The 19,042-nt window shown below is 42.8% G+C and overlaps 1 pseudogene; it reads left to right on the top strand.

Moving 5' to 3' along the window:
- The first annotated feature begins 678 nt into the window (after positions 1–678).
- On the top strand, positions 679–9,811 carry LOC113925590 (annotated as a pseudogene).
- Positions 9,812–19,042: the final 9,231 nt, after the last annotated feature.

Raw genomic sequence — 19,042 nt, 5'->3', positions numbered from 1 at the left:
CCTTAGCCTGTAGAATCTGATGCTATCTCCAGGTAGATAGTGTCAGAATTAAGCTGAATTCTTGGACACCCTCCTGGTATCCAACAATTTCTTGGTGTTCTGTGGGAGGCCTCCCACCCCCTCCCCCCACCACACACACACACACACACACACACACACACACACACACACACAGGAATTGGGTCCAGGAATCTAAAACAGTACACCTTCAACAAAGGCTGAAATCCCTTTCCCCTTTATTGTTCTTATATCAGCTGTGTGTGTGTGTGTGTGTGTGTGTGTGTGTGTGTGTGTGTATGTACATTTCTCAATAATTTTTAAAGGCTTTGTGCAGGGGTGGACTCCACTTTTGTTTCTAAACAGATTATCCCTCTAAGTAATATCCAGAAACATAAAAAGTGATTACCTATTGGTAATTAGAGCTGATAACTCTCTTTGATTGAGTACCTGTTACATGTACACACATTATATAATGTAATTTTTACAAAAACCCTCTGAGTGGGCATTATTCTCCCAGTTTACAAATGAAGGAACTGAGCCTCTGGGTGTTAAATAAATTGCCCAAATTTACCAGTATGGATTAAATGTTTGTGCCTCCCCAAAATTCATATGTTGAAGCCCTTAACCCCCAATGTGATGATAGTAGGAGGTGAGACTTTTAGAAGGGAATTCGGCATGATGGTGGAGCCCTCACGAATGGGATTGGTACCCTCACAAGAAGACATAGGAGACAGCCACATGAGGGCTCCACAAGAAGGCAGCCCCCCCACAAATCAAGAAGAGAGCTCTCATCAGGAATTGGATCAGCCCAACACCTTGGATCTCCCAGCCTCTAGAACTGTAAGAAATAAATGTCTATTGTTTAAGCTACCTAATCTTCAATAGCATTTTAAGCTGACTTACATACTGGAGCAAAGACTTGGTGTGAGTATGTACAAAGTCAGTACTCTTTCTACTACACCAGACTGCATCTCAGCAGCAACTTTGCTCGACCCAACTCAGCTGGACACGACAACCACAGTCATATTCTTGTATTTGTGTGTCTCGTCAAGTTAACGAAGCACTTTCACATCTAGCAGTTAATTTAGAGTGTGTTGTAAAAAAGTAGGGTCTGGAATCTTTAGACCTCAAATCCTAGCTCCTAATACCCAGTGCACAGACCCATCATTGCATGTTATTTCTAACAGAAACAAACCAGTGAAACAAACTTTAATAACATGCAGTGTTGTTGAGGATTCTCTTACACCTGGCTGAACATGCCATGTGGCATGAAATTTCTGGACAATAATTTAGCAATAAAAGTTTTAAAAAACCACATTCTTTGATCCAGTAACTCTGCTTCTAGTACTGTCTTAAGAAAAGGCTGAGGAGGAGCACCTGGGTGGCTCAGTCGTTAAGCGTCTGCTTTCGGCTCAGGTCATGACCCCAGGGTCCTGGGATCGAGCCCCACATCGGGCTCCCTGCTCAGCGGGAAGCCTGCTTCTCCCTCTCCCACTCCCCCTGCTTGTGTTCCCTCTCTCGCTGTGTCTCTCTCTGTCAAATAAATAAAATCTTTAAAAAAACAAAGAAAAGGCTGAGGAATGCGCAGAAAGATTCATAAAAAGGATATTCATCACAAGAAAATAAATAAGAGTCAAAATTTGGAAATAGCCTGAAAGTCCAAAAAATCATTAATTGGCTGGATTATAGTATATAACAGAATACCATACATCCACTACATATCAGGTCATCAAAGAATCCATAAAGGTATGTGGAATATTCCTAATATAGTTTAGGTGAAAAATCAAGTCAGAAAACAGTACATAAAGTATATGGCTCCCAATTTTGTTTTTAAAACATACCTACACTTAGATGTGACCAAACATAAATGCACTTACTGTTATCGATGGTTGCCTCTGGATGAAAGTTATAGGTAACCTTTAATTTCCTTTATATTTTCCTAAATCATCTGTACTGAACATGTATCTTTTCTAATCAGAGAGAAAGAAAATAGAATGTAATTTTTTATTTATAATATTTGTACAGTAGAACCTCCCTGCTAATCATTTCTTTGCCAAGAGGCCCCAAACTCACATTCACACCCACCCTTGGCCTCAGGTCCAGGTTGGAATTCAGGCCCATCTGCATTATCACCATCCCTCCCATTGTTCTTGTAGTCACATATGAGACTTGCTCCTAGCATCCCTCCAGCATAGTTCCTTCTGTTTCTATACAGAGGTATAGAAATAGTAATTTTCTTTCTTAAAAACTAAATTTTTGGTTGAGAATTTGGAAGCTTGGCAAATACCAGGTCACAGCCCCTGTGATAACTAGCCTCACAGGTGATGTTTTCCCCAGCCTGACTTGGAGCAAGTGAAGAGATCATCACTTCATTTCTGAAGAGCCTCCAACCAAGCAAACTAAACATTTCAATTGAAAAGGTTACTTGAGGTTTTGTGTTTTTTTATTGTGCGTGTGCGTGCACGCACACACACACACACACACACACACACACACACACACACATACACACAACACACACTCTCACATGTACCTGCCATGTCTTTTGGGGGGAAGGAGTGCAGGGAAAAATAACTAGGAGGCAATGTAATCAAGGATTTCATTTCTCCTATCTCATTTCTTATCCTACCATCTTGTACTCTCTGACCAGCCAATCTAAGATAAGTTTCCAGGGGCACCTGGATGGCTCAGTTGCTTGTGTCTGACTTTTGGGCTCACCTCAGGTCATGATCTCAGGGATCAAGCCCTGTGTGAGCCTCTTCACTCAGCAAGGAGTCTTCTTGGGATTCTCATTCTCTTTCTCCCTCCCTCTCTCTCTCATATATATAAATAAATCTTTAAAATAATAAAGATAAAATAAGTTTCCAACCTGACATGCTGTCCACACCTTGGGACATGGCACACTTTACCATTCCCTCAAATTGACCTATTAACTCCTATACATCCTCAAGGTCTCAGTTTGAACACCCATGCTCCAACAAGCCTTTTCTGACCATCCAAGACTGGGTCAAGCAGCCTGTATCACTCCGACCACCCTTTATCAGAATTGCCTCTTTTCACTTGTCCAAGATCTCCACCTGGACTATAAGCATCTATAAGGCAGGGACTGCCTCTGATCGACCTGTTTCTCTGGCATATAGTGTGGTGTCCGGCACAAAGTAGACCCTCAATAAATATTGGCTAAATAAATAAAGGTCTGATGACCCCCACCCCACCCAAAGTCCCTAGCAGTTCTTGCTCCACACAGAGCAGCCACTGATAGGACCACCCAGTGTCTACCACTTTGTCCACAAATGATGTATTTTAGTTACTCCCGGAGGTCTGGCTCCAGGCATGGAGGCTTTGGAAATTGCTGGTTATGATGCTCGGGATCAGAAAAACTTGCACAACTGGAGTGAATGATCCTATATCCACATCTGTCAGAATATTTAAAAAGGAATTCATCCCTTTAAAGCAAAGTTCATCCCACCTGCTACTCCAGTAGTAGAGGCCTAACAAGGTAGTGGCCCTGTTAGAGATCGACTCTGATATGTGTAAGTGTCCTGCTGTAGTCCTTGCTGACTGCATTGCCACTGAATGCAGTGGCATTTTTAACAAGAACTGATTCAGTGGGTGTGAGTTTGCAAATGTGCTATTTTAATGGCTATTCATATTAATTCTGTGTAAAAAGGTCCCAGGTTATGTCTCCATCTAGTCTGGCATTTATTTACTGTTCAGTGTTAGAATGAGCAAAAAGCCCCTTAGCTTTGTGACAAATTGTTCTTTAAACACCAGACCCATCAGCATGCTGCCCTTGAGTTCCTGCTAAAGCAGAGAAGATTCCTAGGGAATAACTCCTCAGCCCCATGGGAGTTTGTGAAATGTGAAATTGGAGGTTGGTGACAGCATAAACAAATCTGAAAATAGCTCTTGTGAAAAATCTGCTCTGCAGTGTAGAACCCACTTCTGCTACAGCTGGTTGAGACCTTCCATGGGCCCCAGATCCCCCCACTGAGACTAGCAGGAGGAAGGAAGAAATGTGGATTTAGCACTTGCAGCTGACTTAGAAACACCAAGTTTGGATACAAGTAATTCTTTGGAGGGTTTTTTTTTTTTTAATCCCAGGGTGCTTTTCTACACCTCTGCAGAGACAGAAATAGGTAAGTTACTCTTACCTTTATTTTATTGATGGAGAAAGCAAAGCATAGAGAAATTGATGGTTTGGCCCATGTGGAAGGTGTTACTTAGTAAGTCAGTAACAGCACTTAGGATTCCAGAGCCTAGAACATGTCTTAACCACTTGTTCATGTACCTGACACAGTGCCTGGCACATAACACATAGGCATACAATAAATGTTTATTGAATGAATGAATGAATGAATGAATGAATGAAATCAATTAAACCAACGTCCTTCAAACTTGAGTAATATAAGGACTTCTTTTGGAGAAATAACAGTCTCTTGACCCCAGAGGTTATCTACAAAACCTCAATTTAAGCTTCATTCTTTTTTTTAATTTTATTTCATTATGTTATATTAATCACCATACATGGGTATTAAGCTTCATTCTTATTCTTTGAAATATCTATCAGTAGCAAATTATCATTGCAAAATATAATTTCAGTCCTCACAGTTGATAAAAAGACTTAATTATTATTGAAAGAAAAACACAATTCTTATAGAATTCATAGATTTCAGTTAATACCAGCCAACCTCATTTGGAGAGAAACTGTACTAGATTACAAGCCCTTGACAGAGGGCAGGTCTGAATGTTGTCCTTTCTGAAATCCTCAGCACCTTCACCTGGTAGTTTTTCTCCCACTATTTGAGAGTGATGAGGGTGACATGATCATGGCCAATCTCCACCCTAAATAGGAATGGACAGCTCCCAATGCCAGGCAGGGAGTACCAAGCACAACAGGAGAGCTTTGGAGAATGATGCTTGAGTGCACTGCAGCTAAGCAGAGCTCAGGTCCAGCTGGGTGTTCAGAGATGGTGTCACAGGGAAGGTGGAATGTGACCTGGGCGTGGAAACATTAAAAGGAGTTGGTGACACAGAGAAGGAGAAGGGCTTTAGCCATGAAGAAAGGGGAGTCTCTTCCTTTCCTGCAGATGTGCTGTCTTCTCTTAAATTGGATTTGCCAACAAAGACAGGCCCTGAGGACATCAGAAGTCCTGCCCAAACCTCAAAGGACTGCATGGGTTTTGAGCAATGCCCAATTAGATAGGACATAATAGATAATTAAAAAATCTAGGGGAGCCTGGGTGGCGCAGTTGGTTAAGACTCCGACTCTTGGTTTTAGTTCAGGTCATGATCTCAAGGTTGTAAGACTGAGCCCCGTGACAACTCCATGCTCAGCGGGGAGTCTGCTTGTGATTCTCTCTCCCTCTCCCCCTCGCTCTTGTGTGCTTGCTGTGCTCGCTCTTGCTCTTTGTCTCTCTCAAATAAGTAAATCTTCAAAAAAAAAAAAAATCTAAAGAGGGGGTGCCTGGGTGGCTTAGTTGGTTAAAAGTCTGCCTTCTGCTCAGGTCATGATCCCAGGATCCTAGAATTGAGCCCCACTTCGGGCTCCCTGCTCAGCGGGGAGCCTGCTTCTTCCTCTCCTTCTGCTGCTCCCCCTGCTTGTACACTCTCCCCCCACCCTCTCTCTCTCTGTCTCTCTGTCAAATAAATAAATAAATAAAATCTTTTTAAAAAGTCTAAAACTGTTACTCCTCAGTGAAAAAAATCATCCAAGAGAGCTGGAGGAAAATTATTCTTTTCTACCACTTTGTCTTCATTCTCTCCACTTCTGAGTATAAAAGCAACTTTGGGCCACCCAGATCCTGTTCTTCTCAAAATCTGAAGTCTGTCTTCTAGGCTCTGAAACTTGCATGTCTATGTTTTCCCATGTGTCTTAATGCACAGCCCCATCCACCTGCACAGGGGGTTCTTGAAGTTAAGTATTGTGTCTTTTAGGTGTGTATTTCCATATTCTACTGCCAAATCATACCCAGACATTCCATAAATGTTTGCTAAGAGAATACTGTTTGGCCAAATAAGTGCCCAGAGTTATCCTATTGCCCTATCTCTTCTCCCACGTTAAAATGTACTCCTGGCAAAGGAACTGATCACTTCAGCCACCTTAAGATCTAACTAACACCACTTAGTATGTTGCCTTGCCCAGTGGCATTTTAAATCCCATGTAAATCAAAATTTTTCACAAACAGATTTGGAGACAGGTTCAAATAGGAGTGTTCTCTGTTTCTAAGCAAATAGGTATATCTTCTTAAGGCTGACTTTGAAGCCAGCTCTTATCAAAAAGATGAAGTGAAATTTTGACATATTTGCAGAAGGGTGGTAAAGTTAGTCCTGTGATAACAGATTTGAGCTGCAAAGAGCCACCTTAAAAAACAAAACAAAACAACAACAACAAAAAACTACAGTCTACCCTAGCAACACTTTTTAAGATGAAATTTAACCAAAGACTATAAAATCTTAAATGGTAGATAATAAGGTCATGCCAAGTTACTATTTTCAGCTCAGAAGAGATGACAAGACCAGAGGACATAAATGGAAATTAAAAGAAAAGGGATTCAGAACAGATCAGAAGGTCACCAAAAATAATCAATGGCTCAAATGACTTTCTGGACTCATTCACTTGTACAGAAAATATTGGGTCATTGAAAAAGTAATGAGATGATATTCTTGGGAAATGGAATAGTTAAAATGAATGAGTCCAGATAGGCCCAGAGACTTTAATCATTCTGAAAAGAAACACTTGCTGGGACACTCTCTCCTAAACCAAGTTGAAATTTCATTCTAGGGAGACAACTAGGTATAAGGGAAGAAGACTTCACTTTTCACATTCCGTGAGCATTTGCAGTTCCTTCAAAGTTATAGTGGTATTTAATATCAAGAGGCCTTTTATGAGTGGTGCCTCCTGCAGGATCATAACAAGAAAAATGAGCAAGACAACCACTAAAGACATGGAGCCTTGGAGTTCATTCTCAGCCAGGTTCTCATCCAAAGTGGAAATCTCTGTGTACACAGAAATCACACATCTGCCAACACATAATTCCAGGGCCAGGACAATGCCGAGACAACCCACTCTGCTCTTGGGCAGCTCTAATTGTTAGACAGCCAGAATTGTATCTTGCAGGGTCTGGCCTTCCTAGAGTTTACCTATTGGGCAGCTCCTTTGGATCTCTACACCACACGTGTCTACTTCTGCTTCTAAATGGTAACTAGCAAATATTTAAAGGCAGCGCAAGCTAAGCTGTCTTTTTTCCAAGTTAAATATCCCCATTTCCTTCATATGACATGTTTTCCAGACTCTTTGCCCTCCTGACCACCATCTTTGGAAAGACTGCTAATGTTCAATCATATACACTCACATGAATACACACAAACACACCCACACATCTTAGAATCTTAGAGTGGAATGCTCCAAAGTGAACATGTGTCCCAAATGAAACTACCTTCTTTGATCTAGAAATGCCTACTCTGTTATCATAGCAAAATAATAGGAGTAGTAGCTACTATTCATTGCAGCCTACCATATGCCAGATACTGGGCTAGCCACTTTGCATATGTTATTTCTAATCATAAGCACAGCCAATTTTAATAATCCCATTTTATAGATGAAAAAATTCAGAAAGCAAACAACTTGCTCAAGTTCATAGAACTTGGAAATAGCTAAGCAAGGATTCAAATTCAGCCCTGTTTGAATTCAAAGCTGTCATTCTTCCCAAAATGCTATACTGCCTAATATTTTCTTAATGACTACCTCCCGGTTCTTTCATTAAAACATGATCAGTGAGCCCCTGGGTGGTTCAGTCAATTGTCTGACTCTTGGTTTTGCCTCAGGTCATGATCTCAGGGTTGTGAGTCAGGCTCCACACTGGGCATAGAGCCTGCTTAAGATTCTCTCTCTCCCTCTCCCCCTGCCCCTCCCCTCCCTGCTCACACACGCTAGTGCTCACTCTGTCTCTCTCTCCCTCTCAAAAAAACAACTTGTGATCAGGCCCCAGGAGCTGGTCAAGGCCATGGCCAGGGGCCAGGTGCTGTTGGTGGATGTGGGTGGCATCAGCTGTGAGCTCCTCAAAAGCCACATGCTCACCAGCTTCTCCCACTTCGACCTGGATACTATCAATGTTAGCAACCTCAACAGACAGGTTTTGTTTCAAAAGAAACATGTTGGAAGTTCAAGGACCCAGGTTGCCAAAGAAAGTGTACTACAGTTTTACCCAACAGCATCATGAACCCTGAGTATAATGTGGAATTTTTTCAACAATTTATATTGTTGAATATTGGCTATGAATGCTTTAGACAACAGAGCTGCCCACAACCATGTTAATAGGATATGTCTGGCAGCTGATGTTCCTCTTGAAAGTGGGTTACCTTGGGCAAGTAATGACCATCAAAAACGGTGTAACTGAGTGTTATGAATGTCATCCCAAACCTACCCAGAGAAATTTTCCTGGCTGTAAAATTGACAATATACCTTCAGAACCTATATGTTGCATCATTTGGGTAAAGTATTTGTTCAACCAGCTGTTTGGAGAAGAAGACGCTGATCAAGAAGTAGCCCTGACAGAGCTGACCTGAAGCTTCCTGGGAACTAGTGGAAGCTGAAGCCAGAGCCAGAGTATCTAATGAAGATGGTGACATTAAACATATTTCCACTAAGGAATGGGCTATGATCTGGTTAAACTTTTTACCACACTTTTTAAAGATGATACCCAGTATCTGTCGACAATGGACAAACTATGGTGGAAAAGGAAGCCTCCATTGGACAGGGCTGAAGTACAAAGTCAAGGAGAAGAAACAAATACATCAGATCAACAAAATGAACCCCAGTTAGGTCTGAAAGACCAGCAGTTTCTAGATGTAAAGAGCTATGCACATCTTTTTTCAAAGAGCACTGAGACTTCGAGAGTTAATTTAGCAGAAAAAGGGGATGGAGCTGAGCTCATATGGGACAGGGATGACCCATCTGCAATGCTTTTTGTTACCTCTGCTGCAAACCTCAGGATGCATATTTTCATTATGAATATGAAGAGCAGATTTGATATAAAATCAATGGCAGGGGACATTATTCCTGCCATCTCTACAACTAATGCAGTGATTGCTGGGTTAATAGTATTAGAGGGATTAAAGATTTTATCAGGAAAAACAGACCAGTGTAGAACAATTTGTTTGAATAATCAACCAAACCCTAGAAAGAGGTTTCTTGTGCCTTGTGCACAAGATCCTCCCAACCCTAACTGTTACATTACATGCCAGCAAGCCAGAGGTGACTGTTCTCACATTACAGGATAAGATAGTAAAAGAAAAATTTGCTATGGTAGCACCAGATGTCCAAATTGAAGACAGGAGAGGAACAATCCTAATATCTTCAGAAGAGGGAGAGACAGAAGCTAATAATCACAAAAAGCTGTCAGAATTTGGAATTGGACATGGGAGCCTGCTTCAAGCAGATGACTTCCTCCAGGACTATGCTTCACTGAGGAACGTCCTTCATAGTGAGGACCTAGGGAAGGGTGTTGAATTTGAAGTTGTTGGTGGTGCCCCAGAAGACATGGGGCCCAAACAAGCTGAAGATGCTGCCAAAAGCATAACCAATGGCAGTGACGTTGGAGCTCAGCCTTCCACATCCACATCCACTGCACGAGAGCAAGATGATGTGCTCATGGTTGATTCAGATGAAGAAGGTCCTTTAGATGATGTTGACATCAGTGAAGAAGAGAGAAGTCGAGAGAGGAAATTAGATGAGAAAAAGAATATCAGTGCAGAGAGGTCACGTACAGAACAGACAGAAGAGCCTGATGATGTTATAGGTTTAGATTGAACAGAAATGCCTCTAAACAGAACCTCTTGCTGTAGTAGATCATCTGGGCAGAACCAGATTATTTGTCATGTGCTTTGTTCCAAAGGGAAAAAATTGACACCAGTGACTTGAAGATGATTCTGCTCCCTTTAAAAAAGCATTCATTTTGCTAGAACAATTATAAACATTGTATTGAAAGTAGGAATATAGTTTTAAAACCCTTGAACAAAGTGTGTGCATGACCAGTCATGAGATGAAACAACCCAATGCATGTTGCCTTTTTAATGTCAATACCCTTAGGTATCATTTAACAGTTTTAAAATATTTTAGTTTAGTAAAGTTGATACTCGGTTATAAATAGTATGCCTTTATTTTTGGTTAGAAGAATTTTTTTTAACCTAGATCTAACCATTTTCATAATCTTAACTGACTGAAACAGATTCAAAAAAGTATCAAGTGCTATGCACTGAAACTTGTTTTTAAATGTTAGCTGGCACTATGTATATTCATGTAAAACAATGTTAATTTACTCAAGTTTTCAGCTTGTAGTGCTTGGTGTGTCTGTGTACGAAGCCATTTTTTGTGTATTGTTACAGTTTGGGGTTATTTATATTTGATGTTTCTTAAAACTCAATTACGACTATATTGTACTTATGAACCAAATAAATGGCATCTGCATACTTGTTAAAAAACAGAAACTTCTGATCAACCTCACACAGGACTTTCATATATGTTAAAGATTTGCACCCAGCAGGGAGTAAGTTACTTTACAAGATAGTGGCATTCATCACAGGAGAAAGGAACTGGACCCAGGTTTGGAGGGACACAGGACTGTGTGGGCAGAGCTGTGGGACCAGTATAGGCCATCAACTGTCCAAACCCTAATCCAAGCAGACACATAGCCCATGCAACCCATCTCCAGGGGTCTCACAGAGACCTGTGGGAAGACAAGAGCTGGAACGCAGCTTCAGAGATATAAAATATTGACCATGAGAATGTCAAGCTAACCCAAGGTCCTATGCGGAATCCTGCCTCCACCAGGCCCTCAGAGAGCGTATAAAGTCAGGAGGAGAACAAAACCATGATCTAGAAAAGGGGTGAAAAATAGGAAAACTCTAAGTATCCAAGAGATTCAGACAAAAGGGAACTAGGCCCAAGCTTGTAAAACCTCATCTCCTGTGCAGTAAAAGGTTAACTCAGCAGGCTTGGGGTGCTCAAACTCTGCACATTTCAAAGAAAGGACTCACTCTTACTGGGATGGAGCCCCCATCCCCTCGGGCTCCTGCTCAGTGCAGAGTCTGCTTCTCCCTCTCTCTTAGCCCCTTCCCCTGCTTGTGCTCACATGCCACACGTGCTCTCTCTCTCTCTCTCTCAAATAAATAAAATTTAAAAAAAGGAAGAAAGAAAGGATTCGTCCTTAACCAGTTATGGAGAGATAACCTGTAAGCCCTTGGAATATCCTACCTAAGAAGAGTATCTTTGCATACCTGGGGCCCAGGGCCATGACAGTCTATGTTAACAATGTAAAATACGGTAAATGCCTATTTTTGTTTGCCTGAGATCCTGGGCCATACTCTGGGGAGGCTGGAGACTGAGTAGCTAAGGTCAGTTATACAAGCACTCTATGCCTACATGACTGACCCCTCAAACCGTGGACACCAAGGCTCAAGTTGGCAATACTTCATGTGTGTTGTCACGAATCACTGCTGGGGGAATTGAGTGGTATCTGTGCAACTCCATTGGATGAGGACAACTAGAGGCTCACACCTGGTTTCTCCTGAACTGCACCCTATACACCTTTTTCCTTTGCAGGTTTCCTTTGTGGTATCCTTTCACTCTAAGTAACCGTACCTATGAATATAACAGCTTTTCTGAGTTCTGTGAGTCCTTCAAGCAAATCTCCAAATGGTAGTCTTGGGGATCTCATACATACCTCCCAATGGCAGAATATGTAGAGGAGTGGTTGAAGGGCTTGGAACTCTGAGGTAGAGCCCAACACAAAGGCTAATGCGAAACCTCCCTCTTTGTTGCCATATGCAACTCTTGTATAACAGACCCACTGACCTCTCAGTGGTAGTATGGGAGAGCCATAACTGCCTGCAGAAAATGGGGTTGTCATTTGGAATAACTGGGACGGATCTAGGGGTAAAAATTCACACAGATGTCCCCATCTGGTATCTGTTCAAATGACTATGTTTTTTTTTTTTAAATAAATGTATTGGCAGAATCTATGATTCTAATTGTGAAAGTAATACATATTCATTGTCAAAAATCTGGAAAACAAAACAAAATATATTAAAAAGAAAACAGCCCATTGGAATCCCACCACCCAGAGGTAAGCACGGTTAATATTGTGATATAGCTCTTTCCAGTCAATTTCTTTTTCATGAATATGCAGCAGTGTCCCTGATGAGACAGAATTTAAAATTTTTTGTTAGCAAGAAAATCTGCAAGTTAAAAGTTGCCAGCCACTTCCATGTCTAACAAGTCATCTTGGGACACATTTTTGTTCTGGAAACAATCACATGGACAGTTTCTTCAAGTTTGCAGATGTAAGGCAGAGGCACCCATCATAAGGCAACAATGTTCTTTGTCATGAAACATGTTTCTTGACAAAGGCTGCCCATCTCACCCCACTGCTAGTAAAGGCAAATGTCACTGGAAAGTAGGTGAGCCAATCTGAGAGGGAGCCTAGAAGCTTCCTAGGAGAAAAGAAATCAAGACCCCAACTACTTCTTCTTGGCTTCACTAGTTTTCAACATCTCTGATGAGTCCGTTAGTCTTACACAGGAGCCCAGATTACCGAAGTGTTGGTGTTTTAGTTTAGACATAACACGTAGCCCAGACAGGAACCCTCTACTGCAGCAGTCACCTGGGCACCATGGGTTTTAGAATACTGTATATGAGGGCACACTAAGAAACTGAAACCCTGGGAGCCCAGGCCATTATTGGCACAGAACCGTGAGAAGAAATCTCCTCTTTCCAGCACAGTGAGAACTATCGCCTGACCAGCTGTGATAGCACAGCCAGGGAGAGCCCCAGGGAGTGGTCACTAAACACCAATATTGGAAGAAGCAAATCCAGCCCACAGTGGACTAAGATTCTCCTGGGCACTCTCCACAAGGCACGTATTCTTTAGTCTGAATAAAGTGGGCAGAGGAGCCTTAAGTACATCACAAGAAGGGGATCACTGAGAAAGAGAAGAACATTTTCATGCTGAGTGAGATAGGGCCTCTGCTGGGTTCACTGGAGACATGACCATATTTTATACCCCAAGCTGACAAAGCAGAAGCTACACACTATACAAAAATATAAACCCACATGGTGTGTAACAAAAGGGGATTAAACTTCATAATGTAGATTTTGTTCCCATTTAACATTATACAGTTGACCCTTGAATAACACAGGTTTGAACTGCGTGGGTCCACTTACATATGGATTTTTTTCAATAAATATAGTCCAGCACTATAAATGTATTTTATCTTTCTTATAACTAATAATATTTTTTCTTTAGCTTACTTTTTATAAGAATACAGCATATAACACAAAATATGGGTTAACTGATTATGTTATCAGTAGGGCTTCTGGTCAACCATAGGCTCTACTAGTAATTAAGTTTTGGGGAGTCAAAAGTGATATGTGGATTTTCAGCTGCATGGGGAAGTCAGCATCCCTAACACACATGTTATTCAAGAGCCAACCATATACTGGAGCATTTTCTGACATTACCCATATTTGGAAACATAATATTAATAGGTAATAATAACAACTAAGACTTGTGTAGTGCTTATGTAGCTAGATAAGGAAGATAGCTAGATAAGGAAACTGAGGCATAAAGAGGTTGTGTAACTTGTTAATGTCATGGCTAGTAAATGGAGAAGCTAGCATTTGAACCCAATTTTGTATACATAGGATATATAAACATTTTCCTATCGTGAGAGTTCGTTTTCCATATTTTTTACTATTATACATATGCAGAGATAAACATCCTTAAACATAAATCTTTGAAAGTCAATTAAAAAATTTTAACCTAACTGTAGAACTTTACATGTGTTGAACCCCATCACTTTTAAAAAAATGTTTTTGGGTGCAGTTGACCCACAATGTTACATTCATTTCAGATGTGCAACATAGTGTCTCAACTTCTCTCCATGCTCTGCTCACTAGTTGTCTACCACCTGCCACCAAACATCCCTATTACAATATCACTGACTATATTCCCTCCACTGTCCTTCTTATTCCCCTAACTTATTCATTCCAAAACTGGAAGCCCATGTCTCCCATCGCCCCTCACCCATTTTGCCCATCTCCTCATCCCCCTGGCAACCACAGTTTGTTCTCTGTATTTATAGGTCTGATTCTGCTTTTTGTTTGTTTATTCATTTGTTTTTTAGATTCCACATATGAGTGAAATCATATAGTGTTTGTCTTTCTCAGTCTAACTTAATTCACTTGGCATAAAATACCCTCTAAGTTCATTAATGTTACCACAACTGGCAAAAATCTCATCCTTCTTTATGGCCCTGTAATATTCCTCTCTCTCTCTCTCTCTCTCTCTCTCTCTCTCTCTCTGTGTGTGTGTGTGTGTGTGTGTGTGTGTGTGTGTGTTGTACACACCACATCTTCTTTATCTGTTCATCTATTCATGGACACTTGGGTTGCTTCCATATCTTGACTATTGTAAATACTGCAATAAACACAGGAGTGCATAGATCTTTTCAATCTTTTTGTTTTCTTTGGATAAATACCCAGTAGTGGAATTACTGGATCATATAGTTTTTCAGTTTTTTGAGGAGCCTCCATACTGTTTTCAACAGTTGCTGTATCAATTTTTAGTCCCACCAACAGTACAGGAGGGTTCCTTTTTCTCCACATCCTCGCCAACTCTGGTTATTTCTTTGAATTCCAGCACTTTTCATTTAGACCTGTGACATTTTCTTGGATCTTGATTCTGCAATTCAGATTTTCCACTTTCCCCCCAACCTCTATGTCATTCTTAGTTAACTGACCTGTTCACCTCAAACAAATACTTTATCTTTTTTTTTTTTTTTTTTTTAGAAATCATTTCTTTAAGTAGGCTCCACTCCCAACATGGGGCTCAAACAACCTTGCAATCAAGAGTTGCATGCTCTCTCAACTGAGCCAGCCAGGCACTGACAAATACTTTATCTTAAGCTTGACCCCGACAAGACAAGTTCGCACAGCTTGGTCCCTGTCTCTTCCAGCAGTTCCTCTCACACTCAGGCTCCCACTTTGTCAGCCATACCATGCTCTCTTGGGCCACAGGGCCTTGCCACATTTGCTCCCTTTCCTGAAACCTGCCTTCCTCGGGTGAACTCCCAACAGTCCTTCACATCTCGCTCAAGCTGAGGCCAGGGTGAGTTCCTTGTTATGTACTCACAGAACATATTCTTTTCCTTCCAAGTGGGAAACTCATGTACTCAGTCATGAAATTATCTGATTAATAGCTGTCTCCCTTATTCACTGAAAGATTCCATGACAGCAAGGGCCACACCTGCTTTCTCATCATGGTACCCAGTGCCACACTTAGTCTGGAGTGATAGTCAGTGCATATTTGCTGAATGAATGAATGAATGAATGAATACAGCATCCCATGGCATAGCAATAGAACCACTGACCTTCCATGTTGATAATAGCATGCCTGGATTCCTCAGCTTTCTTTGAGTATGGCCTTCTAATCAGTTATAATTTATGACCTACCCACGTTCCTACCTTAGCTCCAGGATATTGCTAGAGAGTGTCAGACACCGCTGAGATCAAGCCATCCTGTGACTGACCTTCTATACTCTCTCCTCCCTGCAGACAACCTCTATACAGCCTCCAGTTTTCCTTCCTAAGGCAGCTCTGATTACACAACTCCCTGATTAAGAACATTTTTGGGTCCACAGTGTCGTGAGGATGAAGTCCAAGCTCCTAATCATGACATTCAAGGCCCTTCACATTTTGGCCCTCACCTGCCTTTTCCCTATTGTCTGCTGCCCCTAACATGGCCACCCCCACCCCACATAGTGCAATACCACAAGTCTTCCTATACACCATGTGCTTGTATATCTCTGAGCCTCTGCTCTCTGTCCCCAGAATGCAAACCCGTCGACTCTGACAAATTCCACTCATCCTTCAAGGTCCAGGTCAAAAGTCACTTCCCCTTTGAAGGTCTCCCTGTTTCCTTCCCACCCCCATCAAAGGCAGAATTAATGACTCCTTCTCTTAAATTCTTGTAGCATTTTGTACATACTTCTACTTTAGTATTTTCACCCTGTGTTACATGTAGATGTTTGTGTTCTCTGAGGGACTGTGAGCTCCTTGAGGGCAGGGACCATATCATTCACCTCAATCTCCCCAGAAACCACCTCTGTTCCTGACAAAAACAGACAGTCAATAAATGTTCATGCTGCTGTGTCTTTGGGTATTACCCCATGCCACAAGCCTTGTGATACTTTCGAAAAACATTAGACTTTTAGAGCCATTGCTGACCAACCTGCCTAAGATCCAGGGGTAGGTAGGATGAGGAGATTCTCAGCAACAGAAGGGGTAAGTTCCCCATGGGGACCTCAGCCTCTGCTTCCGCCACCATCACCACCAGACGCTAAACCCCCCAGCTTCTGTCAGTCCAGTGGGGATGCCTGCTCAACCCTGCCAGCCCTCTCTGCTGCCTGTCTGTTTTTTCTGTGCTTTTCGGCCCTCTACTTCTTCATCAATTAGCTACAGTTCTGGACTGGCTCAAGGTGAAGCAGCTACTGAAAGAATATAGAAAAACCTGTGTTCAGAAATCAAGGGCAGAGAAGACTGCTGGGTTTCTTGAAAAATTGAAATGGGGACATTCTGGGGCTCTAACCCTCGCCTCTTTCTTCCTGCTTCTACACAGCCCACTGCCTCAGATAGCTTATCTTTCACATGCCCCCTCCCCTGATTTATGTGACTTTTCAGCTGAGCTCTCCGTATATAACTAGAACATTTCTTTCAGTGTTCCAGTCCTAAGAATCTCAAAAGACGGCTCTGGTCAGCCCATTCCCACCCCAGTTTTATAGCTTTGGACCAGGTATCCTGTCCCAGGCCAACCAGCCAGGACTAAGATAGAGGTTCAGATCATGTGGCCAGGTTCCCTCGATTGGAGGGTGGAAGGAGAAGGGACGGTTAGATTCAGTGGCTGCATCTTTAATTAAGCACAAGGTAAGGACATTTTTCAATCTCAGACAAGCCTTGAAAGAGAAGCATGAGGTGTCTGGAGGTCAAGCATTGCTATATAGGAGACAAATATTGCCCACCATCCTCAACGGAATAGCCCAGAGACTGCTTTCTCAACATTATTCCAAGCAGCCCCTGTTAGTCTGGCAAAATGAAGACATGGGTCTGTAGCTTAAAAGAGAATTTTTGACTGGAGATGAAAATGTGGTCATCATCAGGATTAGTGAGCAATAAATGGGGGTAGTGGAGAGGTGGAGGCGGGCTTTGGCTCTATGCACATAAATGGGTTCTGGGAGGTTGAGCAAAGTGAGAAGGAGGCCTAAAGACAGAATGCTGGGACCAGGGACGTGGAAAGAGTTGGCAAGGAAGAAAATTCCTGAAGAAGAGGAAGGAAGAGCCAGAGCAGTGGAAGTCTTAAAACCAAGACCTAGCCAAGGTGGGATAGAGTTTGGAGGAAGGGAGAGTGTGTCAAATCTAAAGAGATCTCTTCCAGCAAGGATGAGCTTCTGAAACGTGGAGAGGAGAGGGTGGAAGAGGATTGAGGAAGTTAGCAAACCACCGGTTGGTTGGGGTGGGCATGGGGGGGGTGCCCTGAGAGATAGAGGTTAACAGCCGAGAGGAACTTGGTGTTACAGAGATTTTTTTTCCTCCAAGATAAAGTTTACTTTAAGATGTTTAAAAGCTGGTGGGAGGGCGCCTGGGTGGCTCAGTTGGTTGAGCGATTGCCTTCGGCTCAGGTCATGATCCAGGAGTCCCCGCATTGAGTCCCGCATCGGGCTCCCTGCTCAGCGGAGAGTCTGCTTCTCCCTCTGACCCTCCCCCCTCTCGTGTGCTCTCTCTCTCTCTCTCTCTCTCATTCTCTCTGTCTCAAATAAATAAATAAATAAAAATCTTTAAAAGCTGGCGGGAAAGAGTCAATCTATTCAGAGAGGTTGAGAAACAAGCGAGAAGGGGGAGGATAGATGGACTGAGATTTCTGAAGGTATGGGATCCGGAGCACCCTGTGAAAGACCCCACTTGGTCAGGAAGAGGGACTGCCTCCAACACAGGCAGTTGCGGGTCCCAAGGTCAAGTCTAGGACAGGAAACGCACCGGACCTAGCCCGCCGCCTTCCCTGCACGGCTCCAGCGCAGCGCGTGACGATGGTGCCCTCTAGTGGCTTATAGTCGACATCGTAGGGCACACGGAGCCTCTGTTGGCAGAAGACCCTGAGCGAGAGGGGCGACCCGGGCGGGTGAGCGGCGGCGGCGGGGGGACGGTAGCCTCTAAGGATAAAGTTCACAGCACAAAAGGAGTGGGGAAAGGAAACCATTTAGATTGGGGGACATTTATCAGCCTTCCCTACGTTTCTCCTAGAGAGGAGGGGGGATAGAAAACGATCTGGGCCAGTTAGCCAAAGCAACGGATACGCACCGAGCCACAAAAACAGATTAAGTCTGAGTTCTCCCCGTGCTGTGGATTCAGACCTGTTGTGACCTGCCAGGCGCAGACCATCTGTAGCTAGTGCAGCACAGCAGCATCAGGGGAGTCGCGGAGGCGCTGCTACCTGCACCTCGAAGCCAAGCACTGGGAAGGTGGGGAGGGAAACAGAAGGGCGCGCCCCGGGAGACGATGCATCGGCTGCACAATGCTACCATCTACCGGACAGGTCCAGGAATGCGCGGCCCGCCCGGCTCTCACCCAGGCTCCCAGGGCACTTTGATGCAGAGGGAGCCCGGTCCTGCTCTACAGCAGCATCAGGATCGGGAGGTTTTCAGGCTTAGCAACACTGAGACTCACCTGGTTCACGTAACAACTCAGAAAAATATGCAGGTGTTTTGTATTTTCCATCCTAAAATAAAGAAAAATCATATACCTGAAACAAACATAACAATGTTAACGAACTGGAATTAAAATTTTAAAAAATAACAACAAAGAAGCTGCTAGAAAGAGAAAAACTCCCCTGACCAAATAAAATCTCCAATAAAATGTATACAACGAAGAGTAGATCAGTATCTGGGGTCTGGAATGGTGTGGGTGGCAGTCTTAGGGTCCAAGGTCATTCTC

Source organism: Zalophus californianus, chromosome 2 (genome assembly GCF_009762305.2).
Source record: "Zalophus californianus isolate mZalCal1 chromosome 2, mZalCal1.pri.v2, whole genome shotgun sequence".
NCBI classification, from domain to species: domain Eukaryota; kingdom Metazoa; phylum Chordata; class Mammalia; order Carnivora; family Otariidae; genus Zalophus; species Zalophus californianus.
This window is presented reverse-complemented; position numbering and strand designations above follow the sequence as displayed.